The following is a 13,771-nucleotide window of genomic DNA, read 5'->3' as shown; positions in this document are numbered from 1 at the left end:
CTAGCGGGTAGAAAATTGAACTAACATGGTGGTAGCACCCGCTAGCAAACGAAAACAATATGTCAGATCCAAGATGACGGCCTCCAGCAGACGAAAACAAGAAGGCGAGCGTCACGTCGTACTAGCTGGCGATATATCTACCTTGGCTTTAGTGGTGGGAGGTCAGTCTGTCAGTGGTCTTTGTGGAGGAAGGGTCCATTGCCATTTTTTTTCTTTCGCATACTTAGAAACGAGGACTGCATGACTTAACAGTGTTTTTTAAATTAAAATTTTATAAAAATTGTATTTAAATTATGTTTTTTTTAAATAAAAAAATTTGTCTCAATTATTACGCTAATTACGTAATTTGAAGATTTCGGATGTGACGTCATAATTTAAAAATGGCGCCACGTACATATTTGATTGAAATTTTATTAATTATTTTTTTATTAAATTTAAAATTATCTGATAATAATTACGGATTTTCAAAATAGAGGCCATAAAGAAAAGTGCAACGGATACATTGAAGCAGTTGATCTGTATTGTGGGCACTGCACAGCATTCCTTCCCCTCCTTTCCCCTTCCTCTCCAACCTCCCCTTCCTACCCCCCCTCTTCCTCCCTTCCCCACCGCCTCAACAGCGCTCTCTGACGAGTGGTTTACCGGGCCTATATATACCCGGCTCCTAGCTTATTCGGCACAGTCTTCAGGATAACCCGGCTATAAAACGCGTAGGAGATTATATCCCGGACATAAATAGAAGCCTAAAACGGCCAAAAATGGCTATAGATGAAAATTAAGTAATCAAAAATAAATACAAACGCGGCTGCTTGCGCGCCGCGCATCTCTGCCGCCGATCCATCATATTGCCAACCGGAGCAGTTAGTGTGTGCGAGACCAGAAACCGAAGTTTCTATAACTCGCTTGGTGCATTGTAAATCAGGTGCACCCCACACTTTTGTAGAATCACTTGGATCAACGGGCGGGGCGTGTGTCTTGTGGGATAAGTTTGGCACACGGGCCTGTGTGTGCGCTGGTAGAGTTGTGTGATGCTATAAAAGAGTTACGTGTACCTATAATTCGGCGGGGGAGAGAAGCTCCCCACCAGCTAGATCGGCTAACTGGCGTGATGTAGTGTCGTGTTGGTGTGCAATAGAGGCTTGTCGGTGTGCTGTAATTTCAAGTGACCTAGTTAAATTCGGGTGTGGCGTGTAGTGTAAAGCTGTGCAAGCCGCTCCTACGAACCCCTGGGAACACAGAAACATGCTAGGGTAGTAAGCCCATTATTGCATGTAACAAGGTACTTCAGGCCGTCACTTCACACAGGCATATCATCGTGTGGTCGTGTTGGTGATACGGTAAAAGAAATTACATAGATTAGTAAACACCTGGCCGCCTTAAGGACCGAACTATTGCGTTCCAATATAGTTCGGTCAAAGTTAGGCTAAACCAGTATTGCTGTAGCTAGCCCCCAGGCTGTTGTCTTCTAAACCTGAAAAATAGAAAGTGAAATTAATAAATGAAGGTCGTCCTACTCTATTATTGTTCGAGCAGAGATGCCCTCGTCCAGTATTTTTTTTAAATTTATTTATTTAATTTTTTTTGTTTTTAATTTTTATATATATTTTTTATTTTATTTTATTATTTTATATTTTTTTTTATTTTAATTTTTTTTTTAAATCTAGACTTAAAGCTACTGTACAAGCCCCCAGAGCCCTGCCCTGACAGGCATGCATGCCTCTCGGCCCGGATCCCCAGCGAGGGCTGGGGTAGTTCCCTCTACCAGTTCACCTGCATGATTCTGCCTTGACAAGGTGCTACGACATGTGTGTGGATTGTCGCGCGTGTTGTAGTGGTATGACTGTAAAATGTTACGTACCCCGGGGAAGGGAAAATTAATTAGGTGCTTATGGATTTACGGAACTAGCTTTGTTAATTCAAAATCCCATGCCTTTCCGAAACGCGGCCGAGACTGGAGGTGAAGCCTGCCAGGCGGGTCTCGCCCTTCAGACATAGGGAGTCAGCCCTAACATCACAGGCAGTGAATCTCCCGGGAGCCAAAACCTACACCTGCGTGCTTCGGACCATTTTGAATTAGCTAGGAGAGAGAAATGCAGAGAATGTAAGAAAATTAATTGGCTATTATTAAGTGGTGAGCTAGAAGTGTATTTTATTATTATGATTCAAAATCCCCTGCCTTTCCGAAACGCGGCCGGCATTGGAGGTGAAACCTACCAGGCGGATCGCGCCCTTCAGACATAAGGAGTCAGCCCTAACATCACAGGCAGTGAACCCGAGGGGGCCGCACATACCTGCGTGCTTTGGACCATTTTGCATCGAAAGAAGTGGAGTTAATGATGCTGAGGTAGCTTGTATTTATTTATTTTTTAATTGTTATTATTATATATAGAAATTATAATTGTTTCACAATTCAAAATCCCATGCCTTTCCGAAACGCGGCCGGCACTGGAGGTGAAGCCTGCCAGGCGGGTCTCGCCCTTCAGGCATAGGGAGTCAGCCCTAAACAACACAGGCAGTGAACCCGGAGGTAGGTTGTACATACACCTGCGTGCTTCTGACCATTTTGAATTGTATAGGCCGTGTAAACTTTAAACTTTAAACTGTAGGCTCCGCGCGGTGTGAACACGCCCGGAGCTGGAGTGCGACTGCCTTGGTGTCGGGCGAAAAAACAGTTTTGTTTGGGGGCCCCCAGCGCCCCGACCAATCAGAGAGCTTCTAGGCCCGTGATTGGCCGGGGCCCCGCAGGCCCCCGCACGAGGTGTTCGGAGAGCTATTTTATGTAATTTTAAAGTTATTGTAGACTTTTTTTAAAAACTGAATCCATGTCGCTTTCGTTTTGTAATAATTATTGTTTTAATTTAATCGAGGTTTTTTATGTTTTCGTTGCTCGGACGGGTCGTAAATCGCTATTGAATTTATCAGTGCGTTTTCGTGCTGTGGTAAATCTAGGTACATTTTATTATTATTCTTTGATATTATTTCGCGGATGTACGGAATTTTAAGTGCGTTGTGAATAGTTTCGTTACTCGTAAATCTATTACAGTCTAAAATGGCCCTTAGAAAATTATTCTGTTTAACTTGTAGCCGATTTATATGGTGATTTGCAGCATAGCCCCAGACCTCGCATCCATATAGCAACTGCGGGCGTACAATTTGAGTGTAAAGTTGGAGTTTTTTCCTGCGTGGTAAATTAGGTGCTTTTAACATTGGGTACAGGCTTCTTAAGGATCCTGTTGCAATGTTTGTTGCTCGAGTAATGTGTTTGCTCCATAGTAATGTCCTGTCTAACGTGAGTCCTAGATATTTTGCCTGTGAAACATTAGGAATAGGTTGGTGAAAAATTTCTAGTTCCCTGTCTGGTCTGCCTCTACGTTTTGAAATTACAAGCGTGGTTGATTTAGCTGCATTAATTTTAATTCGCCACCGAGTGTAGTATCGCTCAAGTGCAGTTAGCTGCCTTTGGACGCATACCATGGCATATTTTAGGTTACCAGATTGTTTAATTATGGCTGTATCGTCCGCATACATCTGTACGTAGGCGTTTGCATGCGGTATGTCGGCTGTGTAAATATTATAGAAGAAAGGAGAGAGTGGGGAGCCTTGTGGCACTCCAGCTGTAAGTTCGCGAGTAGTCGATTTAGCCCCGTCCAGAGCAACATAAAAGTTACGACGCCATAGATAGTGGGCCACCAGGTATATATATATGTGTCTGGAAAATTGAAGTTTATTAATTTTTGAATAAGACCCGGAATCCAGACTTTGTCGAATGCTTTTTCTGCGTCGAGCATTGTCATTACTGTGTAGGCTTTAGATGGGTTATTAAATCCGTCGGTAGCATCTTCAACGATTTTAATTAAGGGGTGGATTGTTGAGTGACCTTTCCTGAAACCAAACTGAATGTCTGGAATCACGTCGTGTTCCTATGCGTGTGTTTGAAGGCGCGAGAGTAAGGCTTTTTCAAAAATTTTACTCATACTGTTTAGAAGACTTATAGGTCGCCTGTTTTCTGGGATGGCTGGGTTTTTCCCTGGTTTAGGAATTGTGATTATTTTTGCAAGTTTCCAGGAATCGGGGTAAGTTTTGTGTGTTAGTATTGCATTGAATATCGCCAGTAAATATTCGAGTGCCTCTAGAGGGAGTTTTTTAAGTGTTTCGTAATTTATTGCGTCCGTGCCGCCTGATTTGTTGTTCGGACTGGCTTTAATTAGCTTTAAAAGTTCCCTTAACGTTATGGGTTCAGGAACAGACTGCGTGCCGGTTTGTAAAAAGTTATTTACCGCCTGTGTTGTTGTTAAAGTGAAGTTTCTGTCATTTACGTCTGTGTTCGGGGAGAATTGTTTCTCCAGTAGGTCTGCGACTGCGTTGGCCTTGTCTTCTGCGATGTATTTAGCCCCGGTGGCTGTTATAATAGCTGGGGTTGAAATAAATTTTTTGTTACCGCGGAGCCTGCGAGATAGTTTCCACATTTCCTGCGGTTTTGTGGCTACTTCGTTTATTAAGTTTCCGAATTGATTTATTTTTTCTTGTTTTAATTTGCGCTGTACGAGATTATTTAGTCTATTGTATTCGTTTCTGGCTTCTGGTGTGCGAAGTCTTTGTGCCCTGTTTCTGGCTTGTCGCCTTAGAGAAATGTGATAATCCAGATCGGGGTAGTGTGTTCGAGTGAACTGCCTTTTTGTTTCGAAACGGGAGTGTTTTTTAATAGCATTTTTTACTGTGTCCGTGAAAAGTTTTACGTGAGGATTTATTTCGTCAGGTGAAATTATTTCGGGGGGCTGATTTAGTGTGTCTATAAGTTCTTCCTTAAACCCGTCCCAATCTGTAATCTTAAGGTTATTATTAAAGAGTTTAATGTTGGATGTAGCATTAAAAGTTATTTGTGTTAGCACCAGTAAATGATCGAAGTTTAGTTCATCTAAGGTTTCTGTATTTATCTGAGCGTTTGGTATGTTGGTTAGGGCTATGTCTAAAATTTCTGGAGTGCCACCACTTACTGGATAGCATGTCGGGGAGTCAGGCGCAATAATGATGTAGTTTCCTGCTACCGCGTGGCCGTGTAGAATGTTCCCGTTGGCGTTTGTTTGGGTGCAGCCCCAGTCAGTGTGTTTGCTGTTTAAATCTCCTGCTATAAAAAATTGATCTTCGACTTCCATTAATTTATTGAGGTCCTGTGGTGTAAGTGGGTCTTGTGGCGTCTTGTATACCGCGGACATGCAAACATGCGAATTATTATTACGGACGTTTATGCTGGTGGCCTCAATGTGTTGTAGTCCATTTATTGTTATCGGGTGGTGGTGAATTCCGTGTTTTATTAGTATGGCTGTACCGCCGCCGCGGAGTGCGGGGCGGTCCGTTCTGTATACTGTGTAACCGCATATGTACGCTCGCATGTGTGGTTTTAGAAAAGTTTCAGAGATGAAAGCGACATCGATTCCGTATACAAAAAGTAACTGTTCCAGTTCATAGATTTTATTTTGGAGGCCATGTGCATTAAATATGAGAACCTGTAAAGACTTCCCCGGGTTCTGTGCCATTTTAAGGTGTAGCGAGATTCAGAATTGCGGATAGTAAGATCATCTGTCGCTTCGATACGTCTGTTTCAGCTCGGATGGCGGCGTAGTGTGGAGAGAGTGTAGCGATGAGCTGTGAGAAATTGCAGAGTTTCAGAATCTCTGCCAGCTCAAACAGATCACCGACGGTGTTTCCCTCCATCCTGTCCTGCGCTGGAGTGTGTGTGGTGCGAGGTTCCTTCACGGCTTGCGAGTATTTACGCTGCGGTCGTGTCATCTCGGAGGTTGTTGTTTGTGGCTGCGTCTGTGGCTTGTTGACCACCTGGGCGCGCGGCTGTGCGTGAGCGGGGCGGGTGGGGGGGAACTCCACCTGGCTGTGCGTGGCTGGCGCTTGTTGTTTTGTTTGTGCCTGCACGGTTTGTTTTTGCGACCTGCTCGCGACCATTTTCAAGAATACTGGACACTGCTTCCAGGCTGCAGTGTGTCCCCGCACTTTACAGTTAAAGCAGAATTTATCTGCGTCGTCGGACTTCTGGCAGTCCTTGCGAGCGTGGTTTTCGCCGCACCTGACGCATCGCGGTGGCTTGCTGCAGCGAGTGTGTGTGTGGTCGAATTCGCCACATCGTTTACACTGGGCGATGTCTTGTGGGCGGGCTTGGTACTTCTGAATGGTCACTGACGTGTAATGGAGTGTTCGCACGGCGAGTATGTTGTTGTTTGAGGCCGCGACGGTCGCGCAGAACGTCCCTGACCTGAAACGCTGTGGCTGCCCCGCCGCATCAGTCCGGGTTATTTCAAAGTTTCTTACATCGTGCACCACGAAACCTTTCTCGGTCAGTTCCGCGGCGATGTCTGCCTCGACGACCTCTGGGTACAGTCCCTTAATCACGATTTTTGTGTTGCGCTCGTCGGGATGCGCAAACGTGTGGTGGAAGATGTCATGGGCTTTCAGAAATGCGAGTGCTTGTGTGTAGCCCTCCCTGTCCTCGAATGTGAGTCGCAGCTCTCTCCTGCGCGTGATTGTATTTTTGAACGCGATGCGATGCGCGTTCAGGAAAGTTGCGATCTTCTTGAGCCTCGCCACTTCCCTGACCATGATAGGTACACCCCTGTACCTGTTACCGGCCGCGGTTGTGGACTGTGGTTGAGACGGTGTTTGTGTGTCGGTGGGCAGGTTTGCCAGCGCGTCGTAGCTGTTACGTACAGGGATCGCGGAAATCCCTGCCACCTGTGGTTGTGCGGAGTCGCGCCTGCTTGGCCGCGCATCCTCGCTGTTCCCCAGCACCGTTACCCGTCGTCTCCCGAGCGACTGGCTCCGGTCATGCGCATTGTTTTTCCGCGAGGCCTTTTTCCCCCCAACCTGCTGAAATTCGCTGTCGTCGTCGGCTCGCTCCCTCCTCGCGCCTGTGTGCTGTGTTTCCATGGCCACGGCCTGTTCGAGAGTTGTTGTTGTTGTTGCCATGTTCCTACCCTTGTCGCGGTACGCGGGCTATCCGACCCGCTGGTCGCCTAAATCCCTAAAACAGCGGTGGCTGACCAACACCTGGTGACAGGAGAGGCTATGCCTTAGGGAAGCTGTCTTCCCTGCACCGCTGCCTGGTGCGAAGTGCTGCGTATCTCTGCAGCTCTGCAAGTAACTACTATACTCGGTTGCGGACCGTCAAGAGAACTCCGCCGGCCCGGCCAGTACCGGAATCCAACAGCCAATCAGCGCGAAGCACCGACTCCGCTCACGCACAGCGGTCTTAAAATTAATAAAAGCTTAACAAAATCTTAACAAGACATTAAACAATCATTCAGGTTAACATTACTTATTCCTAAATTATTCAACTCGTTCAAATTAATTACATTATTACTGTGTAACAGGCGGCATGGGCGCCCGTGCACACGGCCTTCCCCCCATCTCTTTCCCCCCATTTACTTTTGCTTGAAAACCCTCCCCTCCCGCTCCCTTCTTTTCGTTTCTTCGGTCGGCGGTTGACGACGCTAGCGCCACCTGGGTAGTGTTTATAAGGGCTTGTTCCCCTCTCCTCTTCCTGTTTCGACGCTGGGACTCTGACCGATCAACATACTTTTGCTCTCGCTGATAAGGTACGGTTGATATTGACTTTGAGTGATTTCTGATGGAGCGCGGTGGCCGCCCCCGTTTTTTTAACGTAAATGTTTTAAATTTTCCTTAATTTTTTTTTAAATCATTGTCTCGGCTGCCACCTTCTAAATTCTGTTTTGAGTAATTCTTAGAGTTTTTCCTCCTTTAGTCAACCGTGACTCGCGAGATGTATTTGTGGTTCGCGCACTGCGAGACAATTTTCGTGAGGGCTCTGTAATTTACCCGCTAGGATAGGAATGTTAGTTCAGCGTTGGCAGCGAAGCTTATCACTTTTTATTCTTTGTGTAATTAATGTGCGCACATTCTCTGTTTGTTCTTTACCAAGTCTTTCCTTTTTTTTATAACTATTTAGAGTGCAAATTTATGATGTACGGCATGTTAACCACTTTTAGAATGTTTGTGCCTTGAGGATCATTTAAGATGGCTCGCTTTGTGTAATATTGGGCTTTCTGCCGCGTGTGTCCAATGAGAATGAATTTGTAACCCTCAATATTTCGTGTGAATTTCTAATCTGCATTGATAAAGGAACATATTTAATGACGAGGGACAGTAACGTGTTAATAAAATAAAAATAACTTTACACATACTTGAGATCATGATGGAGTATGCTCTTGTCAATAACTTGCTCTTGGAAAGCATGTTAATGTGAAATTCCCATGTTTGAACATATATAATGAACTTTGGCAGTTGTTGATCGCCCTGGATAAACTATTTAATACATTGTTCTGGTAACAGTCGTTTTTGGAAACCCCTCGTTTACTTGTTATAGCACTGTTGTTTATCCCGTTTGTTACGGCAATCAGATTAATCATTCTGAGAGCACCCCTCCCAGAAGGGGCCTATTTTATTATAGAAACACTGTTAAAACACACGTGGGTGCATAGCCTGTGCTACTCTGCTGTCTCCGAGTTTCTGTGTTTTCTGTTTGCCTGTTTCATTACCATGGCTATTGCCGGCAGAGTATCGTGGATTTACCAACTGCATCGTGAGGACCTGGTGCTCCACTTGGAGGAGAATGGGCTTACTTTTGCCCCTGGGGAGACCATCGTTTCCATGCGGTCCTGTCGTGCAGTTCGTGCGAGAGTCGAGTGCCTCCCCCCCGGGAGACCAGCCGTGGCAGTCTCCTCCGGACGTGAGTCAACCCACTTCCTCATTCAATCAGAAGTTATTTTTCTACACTCTTAAATCACTTACTTTACTGGGGGAGAGTAATCCTGAGGGCGTGTTAGATTTTATTATTGCTGCCGATAGATTAAATAAGTTAAAGTTGGTTCCCCAGGAGGCTTTCATGAAGGCGCTCTTAAGTAAATGTTCAGGCATTTTTGTGACTAGTATTACACAAGCTATTTTGCAAGGCTTGGAATTTTCGGCTTTCAAAAAATCTCTAATCCGCTCCGTGTGCCCGCCTAGAATTTTGGATGCCGGTAAAAGGGACCTAGTATATAGGTTCCAAAGGCCGTAGGAATCAATTGCTCAGTTCGTCACTTCTGGGACGAATTATGCTGATGCCCTGGAGCTGAACATGCCCGAGCTGGAGTTCGTACAATTACTTCTAGGTAATTTTTCGCCTCGTGTTTTGGAGCATTGTGCTATGCTAACTCCGCCTACTACCCTTGTGAGCTTGCGAGCTTGGGAGGGATGAAGTGGAGAATCGCCTTAGTGCGATAGAGAAGTACTAGGCCGAATTCCCTCAGTTTGAACCCAGGGCTTCTAGTTTTGCCGAGATTAGGGAAGGTGAAAATATTCGCGGCGGGCCCATAAGACATTCAGCGTTGTGCGTGGACGGCGTTCTTGCTCGTCCTCCCATCATACACGACGCGAGTGTAAGCGAGCCCATGGCTAGGGCTTTCGCGCCACGTCAGGAGACCCGCGGTCGCTTGCCGTCGGTAGCCGGCTCGCCTAGGATAACCCAGCCCGTGAAGGTCGAGTCCGTGACCTTGGATGCGCCTGATCAAAGCGCGGCTATTGGCGGGCAGTTGGACAGCCCGCACGCGACCTTGAACTTGCCGAGGCGGCAGCCTCTCCCTTTCACAGAACGAACAGCGGGTCATTGCGCGAATTGTTGTGCCTTTGGGCATCGGTCCGCGCACTGCACGAGTCCGTCCCTTGACATAAGGGAGCGGAGATGTTTTCGGTGCCAGCGCATGGGTCATTACCGTGCCGATTGCCCGGGAAACGGGCAGTGACGGGTCGCAAGAAAGGGCGGCTCCGTCGCTTGCGTCGTAAATCCTTTCGCCCGCAGTGTTTACATTTTGTTTCCCTAAAGATTCAGGATTATTTTTTGTCTGCCCTCATCTACACGGGAGCCACTCACTCCGTGATCAGCGAAGAGCTGTTTAATTCTCTGAGTGATAAATTTCCCTGTTTATCGCGACGTGTGATGGATGACGTCACGACGGAGTTGTGCGTCGCTAATGGAGAAACTATGAGAGCCTCTAAGTCTGTCGTCTTACATTTTAAAATTAAGGGATTTTCGTTGGACTGGGTTTTCAGTGTTGTGCCTGGTCTTGTGCCTAATCTTATCTTAGGCCTGGATTTTTTGAGCCATTCTCGTTGTGTGTTGAATGTTAATATGCATGATTTACGTTTCGCCTTTGCCCCTGACGTTTCCATTCTTTTAAAACATGAGGCACGTGCCCCTATTGTTTTGACTTGTCGCGAGCATGAATCGTCTTGCGAGCGAGACAGGGCCATTATTGATTTAGTTAGCTCCTTTCCGGACGTGTTTACCCATAAATTAGGGAATTGTGACATCCTGCCCTACCGATTTTTTGTTAAAGATGAGATCCCGGTTTCCAGTCGCTATCACAAAGTATCGCCGCCCAAGTTGCAAGCGATGCGGGATATCATTCATAGGCTCTTGGAGGAAGGAGTTATTATGCCGTCTCAATCACCGTATAGCAATCCTACCTTCCTCGTGCAGAAGAAGAACGGCACTGACTGGCGCCTAGTGCATAATTTCAAACCGTTGAATGATAAGATTGTTGACGATGTCTGGCCTCTTCCAACTGTGGAGAGTGCCTTGCAACACCTAGGAAAGGCCAGGATCTTTTCTACTATCGATTTGAATCATAGTTTTCATCAAATTTCCTTGGATCCTCAATGTCGTAAATACACCGCCTTCTCCACTCCTTTCGGTCACTTTCAATTTAACAGGATCCCTATGGGTGTCAGTTTTGGGAGCCAGGCCTTAAGTCGTGTATTGGACCATGTTCTCAGTGATTTAAAATTTCAATTCGTTTTTAATTATATCGACGATATTATTGTTTACAGTGAATCCTTTGAAGAACATTTAGTACATCTAAGGGAAGTTTTTACTCGGCTCCGAGCTGCTAAATTAACAGTTAACCCTAATAAAATTTCTTTGGGTAAACATTTTGTCAAATTCTTGGGATATATTATTTCAGAGGGTAGTCTGATAATGGATCCGGAAAAGATCGAGCCCATTGTAAATTTCCCACGTCCCAAAAACTTGAAGGGTGTCCAGCGTTTCTTGGGAATGCTCGGATATTTTTCGAGGTTCATTCCGGATTTTGCCAGCATTTGTGCTCCCTTAAATACTTTGCGCAAAAAAAAAACACTTCCTTTGTGTGGGGAGAGGAACAGGAAGAGTCCTTCTCTACGCTCAAGACATGTATGGCTTCTCCACCCGTCTTGGTTTTGCTTGACTTTAATCGTCGGTTCGCAGTTCAGGTCGACGCATCTTCTATTGCCCTGGGGGCGGTGATAGGGCACATGGAGAACGGCAGGTTACGACCTATTGCCTTTGCAAGTCGAACCTTGCTTGAGTCTGAGCGACACCTTGGGATGTATGAAAAAAAAAGCCTTAGCAATTCTTTTTGGACTGGAAAAATTCGAAAGCTATCTGGACACCCAAGTTTTCGATCTTTATACCGATAATAGGGCGCTGTCATGGTTATGTAATCACCCTAATCAACTGGGAAAACTAGGTCGCTGGATCGTTCGCCTTTCTCGCTTTCGTTTTGTGGTTCATCACATTAAGGGGTCAGAGAATGTGGTGGCTGATACCCTTTCTCGTATGTTTTGTCCTGAGTAATTTGAGGACGCTCTGCAACCTCCCCCCAATCCTGTTGAATTTTTGTCCGTCTGTAAAGTCTTTCCTGAATCCTTTGTAAACATTAAACAGGTGCAGCACGATGACGCTTTTTGCATTCAAATCCGTAAGGATCTGCGTGATTCTAAGCCCGTGCCATTTAAGGAGGAACAGGGTCTATTATATTTTGTTGGTGATTCGGGTCGGTCTCGAAGGGTAGTGGTCCCGTTAAGCTTAAGACCTATGATTCTAACCTACTTCCATGCCTCTATTGTGGGCGGACATCTTGGCATAGAAAAGACATACCGCAGGATTGCGGGACATTTCTTTTGGCCTGAGCTCCGCAAGGATGCGCGTGATTTTGTCAGATCCTGTGTGGATTGTCAGATCTCTAAGCCCTCCATAATTCCAAGGTTGGGCTTTACGGGGCTGATGCGCCGGTCGCACCTTGGCACGTATTGCATATTGATATTTTTGGTCCCCTTATGCGATCTCGTAAGGGAATTATGTGTTTGCTTGTAGTTTTGGATATTTTCTCGAAATTTGTGATTCTGCTTTCACTTAAAAATATGAGATCAGTTACGATAGTTAAAACTTTGAAGGAACAGGTCTGGAAATTTTTTGGACCCCCTTGTATTATAGTTTCCGATAATGACGCTTACTTTAGGTCCACTGTGTACAAAGTCATGTGCTTCGAGTGGGCGATTAAGCTTGTCTTTAGTACTCCTTATTTCCCGCAGGGTAATCAGACAGAAAGGGTCAATAAGGTATTAAAGGGAATTTTGACGTCTTTTTATCGTGTCGATCAAACCGTGTGGGATGAGGATTTTGACTTTATTAACATAGGTTTGAACTCCGCCATCCATTCTGCCTCTGGACACCCCTCCTCTGTTCCTTTTCTGGGGAGGGAGCTATCCCATCCCTTGCTCAACCAGTGGGGGCTGCCGCCGCTGGATAGTTCTTTAAATGCTTCTGAGTTGGAATGTGTTCTTGATGACGTAACTTGTAACCTTGCAAAGGCGCGTAAAATTGTTATTGCCAAATACAACGCAAACAGAAGTTCCCATAACTTTGAGACAGGAGACACTGTTTTGTATAGATCTTTTGTTCTGCCTTCCTTAAGTGCTAAGATTAATGTCAAGCTTTTGCCGCCTTTCAGCGGTCCCTTTGTCATTAGGCGTTTTCTATCTTCAAATACCGTTTTGCTTCAAGACAATAAGTGTAAGAATAAATTTAAGAAGGCACATGTGCCACAATTAAAAAAATTTGTAAATAAGTGTGTTGAGCCTCTAGGCCTGGGTATTTTCTTTATGCATTTAACTCTTTAGGTTTGTATTTTGTGTTAAGACTCAGTGTTTTATAGAGTAGTTTGTTATATTCTCGGATTTCCTTGCTTGGAAACCCTTTGTTTTTTTTATGATAGGTGTTTTAGTGATTGCCTTGGGGCATCGTTCGTTGCCGGCGAAGTTTGTGTGTTTTTTCAGCTGTGGGCGCGCCCTGTCTTCCCTTTCCGTTCCTCTGACTTGCTGTGCATGGGGGCGCCTCGTCGGCGGTGATCACCTGTGCACCGCCTCGTTCGTCATCGAGATCGTCGGTTCCTCCATATCGTCATGCTCCCCGCCCCACTGCTGCCTGCTTGCCACGCTCGTTGCTGGCAGCGATCGTCATCGCGTCTGTTTGGGACACTGGAGTACCTTCCCGCGGCCTGGCCAGCCTTGGTTGAGGCCACACTCTTCGCTCTGAGCAGAGGACGTCATCGGCCTGACTCCTCCACCTCGCCCTTCCGGGGCTGAAGGGTTTCCGTGGCTCGTCGTGTTGCTGCTACTTCAGCTGAACAATCTGCAGCTGGACAGTGTGGCGCCCTGCGGGAGGCGTTCCTGGATTCCGCTCCCTGGCTTGAGCTATCGTCCTGCGCCCGGTCGCCCGGGCGGCTGGTCTCCGCTGCTGAATTGCTTCCTGCGGCGCGTCTCATCTTCTCGGTGTGGCCGCATGCCGTCGTCGCGGAACTTCTCTGCACTCGTCCAGACCTCTTCTCCGAGCAAGACATCCAAATAAAATGCCTACCACACTTCTGTTCAGTTTTCTCGGCCCTGGGTA

The sequence above is a fragment of the Bacillus rossius genome, chromosome 2 (genome assembly GCF_032445375.1).
Source record: "Bacillus rossius redtenbacheri isolate Brsri chromosome 2, Brsri_v3, whole genome shotgun sequence".
Taxonomy (NCBI): Eukaryota; Metazoa; Arthropoda; class Insecta; order Phasmatodea; family Bacillidae; genus Bacillus; species Bacillus rossius.
The sequence above is the reverse complement of the archived record's forward strand: the minus strand, read 5'-3'. Positions refer to the sequence as shown.